Source organism: Dermacentor silvarum, chromosome 11, assembly GCF_013339745.2.
Source record: "Dermacentor silvarum isolate Dsil-2018 chromosome 11, BIME_Dsil_1.4, whole genome shotgun sequence".
Classification (NCBI taxonomy): domain Eukaryota; kingdom Metazoa; phylum Arthropoda; class Arachnida; order Ixodida; family Ixodidae; genus Dermacentor; species Dermacentor silvarum.
In genome coordinates, this window is record NC_051164.1 from 68,660,625 (window position 1) to 68,678,220 (window position 17,596).

Here is a 17,596-nt window from a genome sequence, read left to right on the forward strand (position 1 = left end):
CAGAAGTTTCGCAAGCTGCGGTAACCAATGAACGCAAAGTGGGACAGTGACGTCAGGGGAGCCGCTCCGCGATTGGCCCGTTGCGATGCGAAGCATCGAGAATGCTCTCGCGTCGTCTGCTCGCAGTGAAGGGTTAACGGGTTTCCGCGCACATATAACGAAACTGATTTTTGTCTTTTTTATGTTCTATTCGTGCTCGGTGATCGAGGAAAACGAGAGAGCAACATATTCAGGTGGTTGGCACTTTAGAGAACTGATGCAGACGAGTGTCGTACCTTGAAGCTCACCCTGAGCCTGCTTTTCTTTCGTTACCTTTCGCGATCGACAAGGCAGGCATTACTGAGCGGTTGATTTTGTACCCCACTTATGAAGAATGAGTAAGCCCGCGAGCAAATGTTCGATGCCAACGGTGGTGAAAATAAGTCGATCGGAAGTCGTGAATGCAACTGCTGTTGTCGCCAGGCCAGCGCGGAGTCGGCCGGCCAAACTTCAGGGTCGACGGGGAAATGCATTCATGGTTCACCTGAAAGTAATCCCCGCAATTCTTTTTTAAATTTTATTATCAGTCGGCGTAGCGTACGCCCGTGCGTTGAACGGGAAAGCTAGCGTGGTGGTTTGATTGACATATGTGACGCGCGGATAAACGAGAACGAGCTAGAAGACACGAAAAACGCAAGATTTATTATGCCAAGGTCAGTTTGATTCTGTATTGCTATCTTATGCTAATTTAATTATGTTATTTATTCGTTCATTTTCAAGTTGATGTTTTTGTTTTTACTTTTTAAAGCTAGCTAGTCCATACAAGTGGCTAACTTGCATTTTACACTTTAGATAACCTCATTTGTTATTTTTTAGGCTACCTGATTCCTGGCCAATCCGCCAGAGTTGGTATATATGTTCCATTAATTAATTTGCACGTGCTTGAATATGTCTGCACGCGTGTCGTTTTTCGTGTGCCTCATATTTTGATCGTTTAGTTCACGCTGGTTAAGGAAATGAATGCCTCCCAACTAGCACAATACAATTGATTTATTTCTATGCTTTGACCCATTGGCGTGGCCAGAGGGGGGTTTGGGGGCGCCGAAACTCCCCCCCCCCCCCCCCCCCTTTCTGCTTTCCCACGGAACAGAAAGTTTCAGGAGGCGGGCTCCTACACTGCGACATTGGTAAAAATTAAGTTAAGCTTGAATGTGAAAGCAAAGCGAGGGCTAGTGCTGGTCCAAAGGGGCGGGGGGGGGGGGGGGGGTTGTCATGGGGGCGACCCCCTCACCCATGCACAAAACATTACGACCCCACTCATATGGTGCCCCTCTATATCTCATTGCGGACCGTTTTCGGATCAGCGCTAAAAATTCCACATACAGATGGCAATGGGACGAGCGCGTTCCAAAAATTGGGGGCACTGTTGCTCCCCACCAGGCCTTCATGTCGTCGAAGAGCTTCTAACTGAATTGTCGCGACCACGCTGCGCAGAAGAAAAGCACTCTGAAAATATTGTGACTTGCTTGTCTAGGAAACGCCAGAATAAGCGCGCGCCCACACACACACACGCACGCATGCGAGCAAGCAAGCAAGCAAGCAAGCAAGCAAGCAAGCAAGCAAGCAAGCAAGCAAGGAAGCAAGCAAGCAAGCACTTTTTCTTAGTTTCTTTCTCTTGTCCCTGACTTTCATTATGTTAACAAATTTGAGAAGAGCATGCTGCTAGGCTAGTTTGTACACACTGTTAAGTATGAATTTCAACTGGGATTCATTATAGCGCTAAAACAACACAAGGACGAGGAAGAACACGGGACGAGCGCTAACTTTCAACAATTGCTTTATTGCAGCTGGTAAGCATATATAAGCTCACTGGGAAAGACACTGCAAAATACACTCTGAAGGAAAGAAGAAAAGGAAAAACAGTCATGTGGCTACTATGCCAAAAAGTTCAAGCTCTGTCTTCGATAAAAAATAGACGGCGTGCTAACACAATCATCACCTCCTCTAGCTATCTCTGCTGCTTCGACAATTCGGGCAGATGCTTAAACGTGCGTCTGGTGGAGCATAATAACAAAGTAGAGAGTACCGCAATAGACGGGCACCTGGCTGCCCACTGTAGAAAATGTGACGCGAAGGAACCATGCTACCCTCTCTTAAAACAAACTGTTGTTGTGTATCGCCACAGGAATAAGATAACGAGGGAAATTGTCGAAGCAGCAGAGATAGCTAGAGCAGGTGACGATGTGTTAGCACGCTGTCTATTCTTCTATAGAAAGAGCTTGAACTTTTTGGCATAGTAGCCACATGACTGTTTTTCCTTTTCTTCTTTCCTTCAGAGCATATTTTGCAGTGCCTTTCCCAGTGAGTATATATATGCTTACCAGCTGCAATAAAGCAATCGTTGAAAGTTAGCGGTCGTCCCGTGTTCTTCCTCGTCCTTGTGTTGTTTTAGCGCTATGAATCCCAGTTGAAATTACAATGACCTACCAACACGCCCAAACTTCTTCCCTGCTAAAGTGCGGTTAAGTATGAAAACAGGACAAGAAAGAAAGCCCTACAGAATGCTGATTTGTGCACGGCAAAATATATCAAGGACAGGGGTGCTGGGCCAGGGAAGCTAAGGAACCTCCACAACAAACAGGTCAGAGGGCAGGTAGGTGGATGGCCTCGAAATCCATGCAGAAACAAATATAGGAATGTTAGGGGGCGCCGCGCCGTTCAACAACTCTGTGAATCTTGAAGAGTGTGACAGTGACTAATGGAAAATAATTTTAAGAAAGGGAGTGGGGAGATGGATACGAGGAGGGGGGGGGGGGCACACAAAAGACATGAAAACCGAATTTGGCAGATAATTATGCACATAGGGAGAGCGTCTCGTGACTGCCCTATCGGTCAACACTAGTCGGCCAGTGGCCAGTCGCCTAGCTGAGGCTCACTTGGGCTGTCGTAACGTGCTGCTTGCTGCGGAGGGCCCGCCCAAACGTCTGGGCAATTTTCAGAATAGATGGGTGTCAGGAGACACGACAATTTCAAATCTCTTGGAGCTGTTGGCCCTTATTTCACTGCGAACTACGGATTACGTAATTTTCACAAAGGCTTCTAAGCAGGAGGCAGCCCTGCTTCACACTGTATGCTTCAATAATTCCCGAGTGTTATCAAATAACAATATGCATCACTTGAGACCTACAATACCATGCCCACAAGTTACTTCCAAACATCTATTGAAACAAGTTGGACAGCAGGTCATTGAAAGTGAAGGAAACTTGTTCTAGGGCAAAGCTTCGATCCTGTATTTTTATATCTTGAGTAATGGCCCGTAATGGCCGAAAGCGCGATTGAGTGATAGGTGACTTCCAAAATACTGCCCGCCCTCTTCCGTACGTAGCCGTGGCTGTACGACTCACTAGAAGATCTGGCTTGAAAACAACGGTTATCTTGACTGTTACCTGGGCTGCAACAAGTCTGGCCTGCAAACAAGAAGACACATGATAGTGCGCTATCTTCTTTTTGTTTGGCCCCATTTTTAGCGCTGTTCGTTTGTCCAAGTCATGTACCAGCTAGGTCATCGACATACATTATTAAATGCATCAATTTATAAACGAAATTTTAGTTATGTTTAATATCAGCATTTTTAAAAATAGCATAAGGACGATAGCATAATTTGATGTGAAGTGGCTGCACGCCTTAGCAGTGCAAAACTTTTGTCAGAAGGTAAGCAAAGTGTTGTTTCGGCAAGGCAAAGACGTGCGTCTTCGTCTCTGTCTTTCTGTCTCTCCTCTCTCTCTCTCTCTATCTCTCTCTCTCTCTCTCTCTCTATATATATATATATATATATATATATACACATATAGAGAGAGAGAGAGAGGTGAAGTGAAGGAGGGGGAGGAGTGGTAGTTGTCGGCGGAGAACTCCCCCCCCCCCCCCCCTTGAAATCAATTTCTGGCTACGCCACTGCTTTGACCTACAGGAGTGTGTGGATGCTGACATATTAAGAGAGAGAGAAATTCGATGGGAAAGGTGGATAGGTTAACCCAAAGAGAAGCTCAGCACTACCCTGCATTGGAGGAAGGGTAAGAGGGGAAATAAATACGGAAAGTCTAGTGGAGAAAGAAAGGTCACTTGTGTGGCTATGCCCTCTCTTAGTTTAGTGCTCTAGTCGTAGAAGCAGGCTGAAATGCCTCTGTAGTAATCTCCCGCTGATACTCGGAGAAACAGGCACGGAAGCTGACCATATGGGAGGCGGAGAAACCGCTGCCAATGCTGAACCGGTGCCTCAACACTAATACCCACATGCTTTGTGGAGTTGTTCCCACAAAATAGCATGTTTTAAATCGCATAAGATTTTCGTTCTTTTTTGCGGATAACAAAGATACATGCAGGGGCTTTGTTATGAAGATTGGCTCGTCCTCGTTTCTTTTCTCTTTCACTATATAAATTTTGGTGGACTCATTAAAGGTTTTGCAGATGAGGTCTCAAATGGCAAGAACTGATCTTTGTACCCATCCCACGGGTGCAGTTGCTGATCAAGGTGCTTGTTTCACATTGAAGTATGTTTCTCTCTGTGTTCCGATATGCGGATTTATAGATTTGCTCAGTGTGCTAGCTAGTTAATCGTTTGATTAGTAGTGGGACAGTGGATTTTTCATCTTCACGAGTGAGCTCGGCAAATGCATTTGCGACTTGTGGCTGTATTGAATGCTGCAATAGTGCTTCTTCAGAGCTCTGTGCCTACTTAGTATTTCCTAAATGTGCAGTATTTACATGGCCTCAAAGTACAATTAAGTGTCACATATGTGATGTGCCGGCAGGTTATGGCTGGTACTGCCATGCAAGGCAGCTCATAACGCCCTCCCATATGCACTGCAAGACACTTACTGCAAACAGTGCTGTAGTAGCATTGTAACAATTTTTTTTGTTTTACTTATCTGTTAGTGGTGTTAGTGCTGCAGCTGTATTCAACAGCTGCAAATAATGGATCATAACAAGTTTCTGTGGTGCACTCCTCTGAAAGTAGCCGTGGTCTTTCTTAAAATTCCGGCAGCACACCAAAAGAGCTCTTGCCCAAGTGGCCAGTGTTCATTACTGTTTTGTAGCAGAGGGCTGCCTTAAGACTTAGAAACATTAAGAAAAAAAGAGCATTTGTAACGAAGAAGTGCCGGTCAGTCAGGCATGGTTCGAGAAGGCTGGGTGGGATCGTCTGGCATGGGCCGTGATGGTTGAAGGGCTAGGCCGTGCCAGCTTGCTTGTTAGTCATCCTTTCTGCATGTGGCGATTGGGGTAAGTTGTGAACCATCCCTTGCCATGACGCGTCTGTCATCCTAGGTGCCAGAGACCATGATGTGCTGCAACTTTTGTGCCACAATTCAGGGGGTCACCGGCAAAGCAGATAGAGCTGTGGATACTTAAAGACGCTGCTAAGGAAAGCAGTTGCTGCCCTCGATGAAGACCAGTCCCCGTGTCGAAACAAACGTTGGCTTCAGCAGCCTATCTTTTAGACCACTGCTCACCACTTCTAGCTTCCATCTTCCTGTGAACTTCTCTCCTACTTTGGAGCATTGTAGAAGTGGCAATTCTTGTGTGACACTTTTCACCACAGAGTGTACGATTATTCATGACTAGCTGCTGGCTGTCAGTGCATATGCTTAGTTAAATGAAGCCACGAGTAAATGTGCCATGGCAATACAAAGTTTGTCCTAGGAACTTCCTTTACTCATTGCAAGGAGCATACCGATTATCCTCATTATGTACTTAGCACATACACTATTTTGGCAGGATGTCCTTCCAGAGGAAGAGGAAGGAAGGAGGTTTAAATGAAGTTATTGTGTGTCAGAAACACCCTCGGCTTCATCGTATACCACAACCATCAGCTTGGTTTCTTCAGCGCCCACCAGTGATAGAACAAGCACCAGCAGCCATGCACTCCGAGTATTAGTACTTCTTATTGGGCTAGTTCGCTGATGCATAGCTATCATACCATCTCTGTATGTGCTAATTTGCACCCCTCTTCTAATTGCTCTGTGTATTGCATTTGAATTGCTGAGCACCGTACATATGTGCCGTATGTGTTTGTCTGATCACGTGTATGTCATGTCATTTCGCCCAACATCTGAAGTAGCATGTCAAGCGATCAGCCAGGCAGGCGTCTATGTCCTGCTTTTATTAAAAACAAGAACCCTCTCTCTTCTTCTTTTGCTTCAGCTTTGGAAATCAGTAAGTGCTGTCATTTGACACTTTGGCATGTGAGCATTTTGCCCAGCTTACTACTTACTATGCGCATATACCCAGTGCGTGTAATGAGCAGGTTGCACCCTTGGAGCTGCATTTTGTACCAGCAGTGGCACAGTTGCCATTACAGATGTTTAATAATATCGCATATTAAAGCCTCGTTAGAGGTCATGTTTCAGTATCCAGCACCCTGACTGATCAAAATTGCAGTTTTGCTGATAGCTTGGCAGTATGATGGCAGTATAGAGTGGCATGATAGCTTGTGCAGTATGATACATAATAAATATTGCAATGTTTCATCTGGTATCATTTCAAGTAACCACTTCAGATACACGTGCGAGTAACCTGCTTTCAAGAAGAAAACTTTCAAGGTCGACTCTAGGTTGCATCATCTTCCTTTGTGAAGAGTGACACTTCCCGGTAATAAACAAGTTGACAGAAACGGCCTCTTCTGCCTTTTGTTGTATCCTGTCTTCTGCTGCTTACTTTTTTTCTATCCTGCCCTCGTTCAATTTCTTTCAACTCACGCATTGCCAGCCAATCATTGCTGTCCAGGTCCATTATTCTTTTCTGCTGTACCATCGGCAGAAACACTGTATATTATGTGCAGCAAGCCCTGGACAGTTTCGTGCGGCGTTGGTTGAAGTAAACATTTGCAGGCACACACAGAGCAGTCTTCTGTTGAGAATGAGAAGAAGAAAATGTCATTCATTTTGGAGGTAGTGGTTCTTGGTGGTGAAGAATACAGACTGAAACTATGTCTTTGTCCTCTTTTCTATCCTGCTTTTTGCATTTTACCGCTGGCTTCATTCAAGTTTTTTCACCTCGGTGTTGGTTTGTAGTCAAGCTGCAGACAGCAGTGTCAGCCAATCTTAGCAGCTAGCAGCGTAACTGCACTCTCCAGGTGCAGTATTTTTTCGCTTCTGTACCATCATAATGGTTCAATGTATAAACTTCGAGAACCGTGAACTGAACTAGGTTCCTAGGTTAGAAGAGCTGATGTACACTGTCGTCCTTTATGAAAGGGAACACGCGAGTACGTGGCCAGCACACTGCGGCGGGTGCCTACCACGTCATCAACCGACGGCTATGGAAAGCAGGTCCGCTTTTGGCGTCTTCTATTGGCAAACAAAATAACGAGTCATGGCCGGTGGACAAGCGCTGCTAGATTACGCTCCCTCTCCGCTCGCGCAACGGCCAATCCCTGCAGCGTATCATCTGCTGCCAACAAATCGAGCGTGGTGCCCGAGCACGGTCGAAACGTAAAAGCGCTCTCCGCTTACGCGAGTTGTGCTTCGCCTAAACTAGAGCTATTTGGGTGAGAGTGATGCACTCAGGTGAAGGTTTGGTTGTGGTTTGCCTTTTCAAAGGTGTATCACTGATCACCGCTGAAATTTTCCTTCAAAGCAGAATCCTACTTACCCATAAATTACTGGTGTGTTGGCAGAGAAAGTGCTCTGTCGTTTAGTATATCCGTGCTAGATGCTACAACGCCATGCACAATCAAAGCACCCTGGCCATCATGACAGCTAAGGAGATGTTGCTACGTAAGAAACTTGAAGCAAAAAAATGTTCCAAATGTTTGTAAAAATTTTAATCAACATTGTATCTATAATGTAAAAGACGCGAACACAAAATTCAAAAGCAGATATCAATACGTTTAATGACACAAAAGAAATATATGTGCGCGAGCGGAGAGGGAGTGTAATGTAGCTGCGCTTGTCCACCGGCCATGACTCGTTATTTGGTTTGCGAACAGATGACGCCAAAAGTGGACGTGCTTTCTTTAGCGGTCGGTTGATGGCGCGGTAGGCAGCCGCCGCAGTGCGCAGGCCATGCGGTCACGTGTTCCCTTTCATAAAGGACAACAGTGTACATGCCAGAGTTTTGATTGCTTCTCTTGTCCTTCCATGCTGGACTGGTATGTCTGTATACTGTATCTCTGTATGAATTGAATAAAGGCAATAAAAAAAAAATTTTGGCTGATTGACTGCTACCTTGTGGGAAAGGGGTTAGAATCTGCTTGGGAGGCTTTGCACCACATCTTTTTCGCATTTACTTATAAACTCGCAACTAGGGATCCCTGTCATGAACAGTTGTGCCAGTGGTGGACATAAAAATAACTAGGGGAGCGAGCCCATAACAACTATCGCTGTCAAACATTGGGAAGGCCTACAAATTATAGTGCAACCTTTTGCTAAGTGTTTAGTGGTAATAGGCCAGTTTAGATGGTGTCACACTTTTCAACATGTTGGCCCCACACAGCCAGCAAATAAAATACTTTTGGGGATCATATCACTTTGAATTAATAATTGCTTTGATGAATGTTCTTATAATGTATCATAGCAATCATTGCTGCATTGTGTAAGACAGTAATTAAGCACATGTTCTTGGACAGTGTTGGCTGATGTACACCTGTGTGACTTAGTGGGGCAGTGACTGTAGTATCTTCTTGTGTTCTCAGAAGGTTTCACGAGATAATTGAAGCTTTTAAAAGGATGCACGAAGTGATAGTAATTTTTAATGTCAAAACATTTTGCTTAAAACGTCTTGCATCCTTATCACTATAAATATCAGAGGCTATGAAAGAGATAAAACATTCCCAATTTTTTACGAGTAACGCCCTGTCATGAATGCAGAAAAGCAGTTATTGCACGTGGCTGATTCATGACACTCCCTCATTGTGCCACGAGTGTGTGTCATCAGTCCATGCCCAGTGTGTAACTTGCTTCCTTTCCTAATGACCACTCACCTGTGTAATGACCAAAGCTGTAATCTTTCGCACATGCCATTGCTGAATATCCTCGCTGCTTTTTTGTTTGCAAATTAAAGTATACTGCCTGTAGGGTTTTCAACTGATTGGAGAGGAACAGGTGACAGTGTCCCGGTTCACTATATGTATGCCATCCCAACCAGTGTCATTGCTCTTCCTGTACTTACGGCACATATGAGGTAAGACAAAAGTAGGAATGTATATCTGTGACGTTATTTACTGCATTTTCTTCCAGCATGATAAACTATCTGAAAAGGCACTCCTCCCTTTGCATGCCTTACTTGTCTGCTTAAGTTTGTAGGCTAGCACTCAAGCTGGAAGGTGGTAATCTGCTTCATGGCATTGCTCGTAGAACGCGTAGGTTATTGCAGAACGCAACGTGCTTCAACAGTACAAGACACGGTGATGAATTTAAAGTGAACATGTATTGAGCACGAAAGCACCAATTTCTTGAGCTCAGGTCAGTTTACTTGTTCAGTTTACTTGTTTTATAAAAAAACATATCATGCATACATGAATATACGGAAGGATGTCACAGAGCACATATATGAAAGGGGACCTCCTGTCAGGAAATTGTACATTGTACAAAAAATATGGCGCAAGACAGAAACAGCAGTGTGGTTACATTCTTTACGGGTAATAATACAAAGTATATATATAGTGCAACAGAAACAACAGTGAAATCGTAAACAATGAATCATACAAAAATATCCATAAACTGAAAAGAGGTCAAATTGAGAATTCGCAAGATGAGAACACAACAAAATAGAAAAGAGGAGAAGAAAAAAAAGAACAAAATGTGAATATCTAATAATGAAGCGGGTTGGTATATGGTGAAAACTAGTTATCTAGTAAAAGGTAAATAATGATTGGCTGGAGAGGCCTAATGATGGAGACAACTTGACGTATAGAGGGACACTGTTCCAAATAGATAATGTTGCGAAGCAGCCAGTTCGCTTTCCATAAGTGCTACATACTAATGGTAATTCAAATCAAGTGTACTAGTGAGCAGATCTGTTTGACAGGTTTGTTTACATTGCGTCTATATATTTCCTATGGAGCAAAAGTGAGCTGGTTAAGTCACTGTGGAGAGTCTGTGCTTCCATTAAATTAGTTTTCCTCTGGTGGCTAGCATTGTGTATGCATGTGTTTGTTTTGTATGCATGTGGTTGTCTTGCAAAAGCACTTGATTCAGTTTAGCCTTGGCAGTTGTGCATCATCTGTTTAGATGTACCTATTATGCCCTTTTATAGACTACCCTGTGTATAATCAAGGGTATTCTTTCCAATACAGGTTACGAGCGGCATCAACTTTTGCCCAAGCACTGTTGCAAAAGGTAGGTACAGTGCATCACAGCATTTGGTAAATAGTTCACTATATGGCCGAGAAAGCTATGATCTGATGTTTACGTATGCTCGTGGAGCTTGCTAGGGCAGTTCTCTTCTTACAAGTCATTCCACACTCCGAGAAAAGCTTGCACCCTTTGGGGCTTAATTATCTTGTTGCACAACACTAATCGTCATCTATCTGGCGCGCCTTTTCTTTAGTGCTGCGCGGTCAGTACTTTCACGTCACGAATGGCATGCGCATTATCAACGTAACAGTGCATTCTTGACAGGAAAGTAGCGAGCGCAGAATTTTCAAGAAAGGAAACGCTAGCAAGGTAGATAATGATTATTGTTATGGGTCAAGATAAGCCGCAAAGAGTGCAAACTTTTTTAAGGGTGCAGTAGAAGCGAGTAGGCGTCTGGAAGCAGTGCCGGGTTTGCAGTAGCAGCTTGCGTTCTGAACGTGATCACAGTTTTGGATGAAAATAACTTAAACAGTGCACCATGGGCAAACATTGTATAACACTGGAAGGCAGCTAGTCTTATTTATTGAAAGTGGTGCAACCTCACTGCTGTGTGCAGAAACAGTGCCACATGTACGGATTCAATCGCATCAGTGTTGGGCCGAAGAAATCGCATCATGTTTTTTTCTGGGCCCACACAGCTAGCTGTTCTGACTGGGTGCGTACAGGGAATCACATGACTATAATTAATTAATGTCACTGTTCATATGAGTGAGTGCTAGGAGAACATAAAATGGCTCTGCGCTGCTTCAAACACATTATTTTGCTTTTCACCGACTCTAGCTTGCGCCACGCTCCTTCTCCTGGGTTTGATCCCCATACGAGGCCAGCACGTTCCACATCTGAGGAGCTTTGTGTAAGTGCTGTTTGCTGTCATTAAAAAGGCTGTTACTTTCTAAGAAAGGGATTCTCTAGCAGAGTAGATGCCAGCATTATGTGAGACCATAGAAGCTTACTGCAGCAGCATGGTGCTGACATGTTCCAATGGGGCTGTAACAGAGTACATTCACCTCCCTGGAGTATGAACCAAGCTTAGTGGAGCCTTAACGTGACGAATTCTGAAGCACGTTCACCTAAGCTATGAATGGGCTTGTGCACCAAGGCACATATTACAGATAGGCAGATAGGGTTTGTTCTGGGTGCTTCCTACTATTTAAGTTTTATCCTTTAATTCTGATGATGCGGTTCACAAATTGCAGATACCACATGGCCACATATCTGTGCGGATTGCGTGTATTCGATGCCTAAAAGCGGAATTCATCTTACTTGGTCGGTACAATGTGGCTAATATTTAAAATTGATGTAAATCATTATATCCTGCAGCAGGGTGCATAGAAATGGTTGGAAACATTTAATTGGTTCACCTTACGTGCCATATCTCTTCAAGCAATTTAAATAGGTGGAAAAATTTACCTTTTTGAGCTGGCTGCTGTTGTGCTCATGATTACAGTTTTTTTCCTGCCGACTTGTTGACAGTGCGACTGCCACCCTGTGGGACTAGAGTCGCAAGTTCTGTTGACTGGGGGGGGGGGGGGCTATGCTGCATATATCATATAGTAGTGCTAAGCAGTAATTGAATGCTATTGCTATTACAATATTGCTATTACAATACTGTTATACAATATTGCAGTGTTTCATATGTACTGTTCTCAGTGATTGAAACGCGATACTCAGATTGCAAGGTTGCCGGTGCTTTTTGCACCACCAGAGAGTGCTCGGTGATCATGCATTCGGGGACCAAATGCAGCCGCAATGCATGACAAAGGCTATTGCTTTGATTGTATACCTCAATGCATTACATCAATGTCCCTAGAGGACATCGGTGGCAAAAAAAGCACCAGCAGCCATGTGCTTGCTCCTAGTGTCACGTTTGAATCGCTGAGCAGTGCACCATATTTTCACACTAAACAGAAATAGTTTCCCTGGAAGTCAGATAGCTTATCAAGATTGACAGGTTTTATTGGCCTGACATTGTGACAGTTCTTATCTCGGACTTGGCAGTACACATCATACAACATACAGTTAATTATGAATAATGAATTACTCAGCCTTAAAAAAATGCGGTGACAGAAAGTGACAAAAGCAAGCACCACCCAGGTGAAAATTTCTTTCTGGTTTCCTGTTTTTTTTTTTTTACTGGTCCCAGTAGTGCTGGTTTATTAGCACATTCCCAGCAGCTACTGGAACCAGCAGCTACTGAGACCAGTAGGTGATGGAATAACCAGCAGGTGATGGAACCAGTAGCTGAAACCGGTAGCTGCTGGTTCCAGCGCAGGGTTGCAGGCAGTAGGCCGACTTGTTACTCACCGATGTGGAGAACATTTCCAAGCAACAAGCTGATGCCGCATGAACTTAAATGCATGTTTCGTACACTTTTCAAAAAATTTAGGGTTGAGAAATATGAAATCTTGATTGCTTCAGCTGGGCCTCTGGAGGTAAAATTTTTGCGTAATGAAGGAAAAAGAGTGCACTGATGTACAGCATAAGGCATAATATGTACATTCGAACAGCATTCTTGGGTTGTATTTGACTATGCCACGTCCTTCCCTAAATGGATCAGTGCACCGAGTTGAAAACCAGTAAGTTCTTAGCTAGAAACAGCAGATCCTAACTCCAAGAGTGAATGCTTGGAGTAGTTAGTTCGAGTTCTAACAAAACTACTGCGAGCATTGTTTGAACCAGTTCAAGCCAACTTAAAACCAGCAGGTTACTCGCTGGTTCCATCAGAAACCAGCACAAACCAGCAGCTCCCAGCAGAAACCAACAGGGAATTTTCACCTGGGCACACTCTATTTCGAATAACAAATATAACTTTGTTTCCTCGGTGATGGTGCGAGATGAACAGCTTATGAATGGGAAGACATGATCCTAAAGATATGACATATAGCTAGCCCAATCACATCCTAAGATGCAGGTGTTGCTGCAACGGATGCATTTTTAGGTCCGGCTTCCCTCGATCTGGCACTGTCTCGTAACAATATATAGGAGCCTTCACGGTAGAAATTGGGGTCGTCTTCACGTTTTTCTGCTGGGAGGCTCTGGCTTGAGCGCTTGTATGGCAAGCATGCCGGAAGACGACAGGGAACAGATTATGGTCTCTACTTCGTGTTAACCGCTGACTTCCACGAAGTCGTCGATCGACTTCACAGTGAGCATTCCCGGCTTATAAGCTCGGACGTTGCAAGTCACAACAAAAAAGGGAATTTCTACCGGGCTCCGGCCGTGGTCACGCTCTTCGACTTCGTAACTAGCTTAGTTCAGCTACAGTGGCCACTGTAGTTCAGCAGGCGATTCCTAGAACTGGCCAGCGTTGTGCGAGTGGGGGCAGTGGGGGGGAGCTGACTTGACATTCCGATGGGCTTCATCGTAGGCTTGCCGTGTCAACGCACCGTACGGCTGCCCTAAAAGGTGACAGCGTATAGAAAGCCACGCGAACCATGTTTTGCAAGTTGCACGAGATCGATGCGTCAACTTTCGATATGTATGCTCGCGATAGCAGACGACCCTGTGTATGCGAAACGGCTCGCGAACCTTTCGGGCGAGGTCTGTTTACCACGAACGAGCTCGGAACTTCTCGGACTGTTCATGAGAAACATCACATTGCAGATGATGTGTCGGAAACATTAAACAACATGGTTTGATGAAACATGGAGTGCGTAGAAATGCTTTTAGTTGAAGTATGTTGGCGATCAATATCACTATTAAGAATCGTTATAGAGACGAACCAACCGCTTGTGCTGCTCACGCGTTCGCGAGATAAAAACAAAACATAAACGTTTTATAAATTACTAAACCCTCACAAGGTGTTTCACGTTGTGATTATCGAGAAAGAAAACGCATTTATCCTAACTACAACACATAGAAAGTTCATGCGTAAGACAGGAATCCACGGTGTTGTCAAACGTTCTAGGGCTCGCGAGCAGACGACGCGAGAGCATTCTCGATGCTTCGCATCGCAGGAGACCAATCGCGGAGTGGCTGCACTGACGTCACTGTCCCACTTTTTCCTGATTGGTTACCGCGGCTCGCGAAGCTTCTGGGCGTTTCTAGAAAAGCGCGCGAAGGGTATAAATTGCGCGTCGCGACCGCGGTACAGCAGATTACTCATTCACTGCAACGAGTGAGCAAGTGTTCTGAACGGAACGCAACTACCGCAACACAATCATCATGCCTATCGGCAGAAAGTCTGACGTGCCGGCCATCGGCATCGACTTGGGCACCACGTATTCCTGCGTGGGTGTCTTCCAGCACGGCCGCGTCGAGATCATCGCCAACGACCAGGGCAACCGCACGACTCCGAGCTACGTAGCCTTCACGGATACGGAACGGCTGATCGGCGATGCTGCCAAGGCGCAGGCGGCCATGAACCCGGAGAACACGGTGTTCGACGCCAAGAGGCTCATCGGGCGCCGCTACGACGACCCCAAGATCCAGGAAGACATCCGCCACTGGCCCTTCAAAGTGGAGAACGACTGTGGCAAGCCCAAGATCAGCGTCGAGTTCAAGGGCGAGCGCAAACGCTTCAACCCGGAGGAGATCAGCGCCATGGTTCTGACCAAGATGAAGGAGACGGCAGAGGCATACTTGGGGAAGCAAGTGAGCGACGCCGTCATCACGGTGCCTGCTTACTTCAACGACTCGCAAAGGCAAGCCACCAAGGACGCCGGTGCCATAGCGGGGCTCAACGTGCTGCGCATCATCAACGAACCGACCGCAGCCGCTCTCGCGTACGGACTCGACAAGAACCTGCGCGGGGAGAAGAACGTCCTCATCTTCGACCTGGGAGGCGGAACCTTCGACGTCTCCGTGCTGACCATCGACGAGGGCTCCTTGTTCGAGGTCCGCTCCACGGCTGGAGACACGCACCTGGGAGGCGAAGACTTCGACAACCGGATGGTCGAGCACTTCGTGCAAGAGTTCCAGCGCAAACACCGCAAGGACCTCCGAAAAAATCCGAGAGCGGTGCGGAGACTGCGCACCGCCTGCGAGCGTGCCAAGAGGACCCTGTCCAGCTCCGCCGAGGCGAGCATCGAGATCGACGCGCTCTTCGAAGGCATCGACTTCTACAGCAAGATCACCCGCGCCCGGTTCGAAGAGCTCTGCATGGACTTGTTCCGAAGCACGCTCGAACCGGTGGAGCGCGCACTCAGCGACGCCAAGATGGACAAGTCTCAGATCCAGGACGTCGTGCTGGTGGGCGGCTCTACGCGGATCCCCAAGGTGCAGAAGCTGCTTAGGGACTTCTTCAACGGCAAGGAACTGTCCATGGGCATCAACCCGGACGAGGCCGTCGCATACGGAGCAGCGGTGCAGGCAGCCGTCCTGAGCGGCGACTCGAGCGAGGCCATCCGCGATGTGTTGCTGGTCGACGTGGCTCCGCTGTCCCTGGGAATCGAGACGGCTGGCGGAGTGATGACGCGCATCGTCGAACGGAACACACGGATCCCTTGCAAGACGTCCAAAACCTTTACCACTTACGCGGACAACCAGCCCGCAGTCACCATCCAGGTCTTCGAAGGCGAGCGTGCCCTCACCAAGGACAACCACCTGCTGGGAACGTTCAACCTGAACGGCATCCCGCCGGCACCTCGCGGCGTTCCCCAGATTGAGGTGACCTTTGACATGGACGCCAATGGAATCCTGCAGGTCTCGGCTAAGGACATGAGCACGGGCAAGCAGGAGAGCATCCGGATTACCAACGACAAGGGCCGTCTCTCCAAGGAGGACATTGAGCGCATGCTTGCCGAAGCCGAGAAGTTCAAGCAGGAGGACGATGCGCAGCGCGAGAGGGTGGCTGCTAGGAACTCTCTGGAGTCTTATGCCTATGGAGTCAAGCAGGCAGCTGAAGAAGCAGGAGACAAGCTGTCTGCTGCAGACAAGGACTCTGTGCTTTCCAAGTGTCGTGAGGACCATCTCTTGGATCGATGCAAACAGCCTCGCTGAAAAGGACGAGTACGAACACCGGCTCAAGGAACTGCAGCAAGCCTGCATGCCCATAATGAGCAAACTCCATCAAGCACAGGGACCAAAGCACAGCTCAACGTCGCAACAATCCGGACCCACAATCGAAGAAGTGGACTAAATTAGTGATTGCCTGTTACCTAGTCACTCATCCTTCATAATTGTATATATAACTCAACTTTTCATAGTCATCTAGGTTATCAAATGTATGTGGCTGTTTATTGAGACACCATAATAAAGGGACGTGTTCTTTTTTTTTTTTTATAAAGGAGTTGTATGGCTTTACTTCGTATCTCTGATGTGGCACTTGGGCCAATGCTCATCGTACGTGCCACAATTGCACTTCGCAAATGCGTTTACGTCAAAGAGAGAGAAAAGCTCTTAAATGAAACGCAGATAATTCTGCCAGCGTATGTAGTCGCCGATATATCCTACTGGGTAAGGGAAAGGGATGAGGGATTGAAAGACCCTGGGAGAGGGGGCGGAAGAAAACAGAAATGTGTGAAAAGGACGGACAGTTACTTACATTTAAATGGCGATAGTTGGTTTACATTCAAGATGAAGGCTATAGTTAAAATAACTTCAGCGAGTGAACCTTGTGAATAAGGCGATGATGTGTATTAGTCGTCGCTGGAAATCTTTACTCAAATAATTTTCAAGCTTGTTTAACTATTCGGTTGTGTTGATCTCTGCGCGCTACGCCTGCGGTAATGATAAGCGTCTCTCGCATTAATGTGCGGTTGGATGAAATAGGCTTTTGTGGGAAGTGAGGCTTAACTATGTTTTAGACATTATGGCTATGCGAAATACACCGACGTAAAAGCAGAAGCCGCAAGCTATACGGGAAGATATATTTATGCACTTATTACAATACCTTCAAGGACCAGGTGGCGTTGCAGAAGGGAGTGGAATAAAAAAAAAGTATAATGCAGCAAAAAGAAAACAAAGTGGTATACAGCGACGAAAACGCGTAGGTTTAGGCGAAATGCTATCGAGAGGTATAATATATAGCTCTCGATTAATGCCGACTACGCCCTTGCGGAGGTCGGGTTTATTGAACCTGGAAACAATTTTCCGACAGCTGTAAGTAGTATTGATGTGGGCTTATTTGGTAAATTGGACTACGCATGCGCGATGGAAGATCACGGTGTATAAACAGCAGCCGAATAGCCGAACAGTCTATCGCTTAATCACTGCCTGCGAGCACGCTGCCTGGATTAGCTAGTGTGCACAGTTGAAGGGTACCTCACTTCAACTTCCTTAGCCAGAGCGGTAAAGGTAAGTCGCTGTGGGCGCATAATCTGTTC

At 46.1% G+C, this 17,596-nt stretch overlaps 1 pseudogene; it reads left to right on the forward strand.

Moving 5' to 3' along the window:
* Positions 1–14,144: 14,144 nt before the first annotated feature.
* On the forward strand, positions 14,145–16,554 carry LOC119433542 (heat shock protein 68-like; annotated as a pseudogene).
* Positions 16,555–17,596: the final 1,042 nt, after the last annotated feature.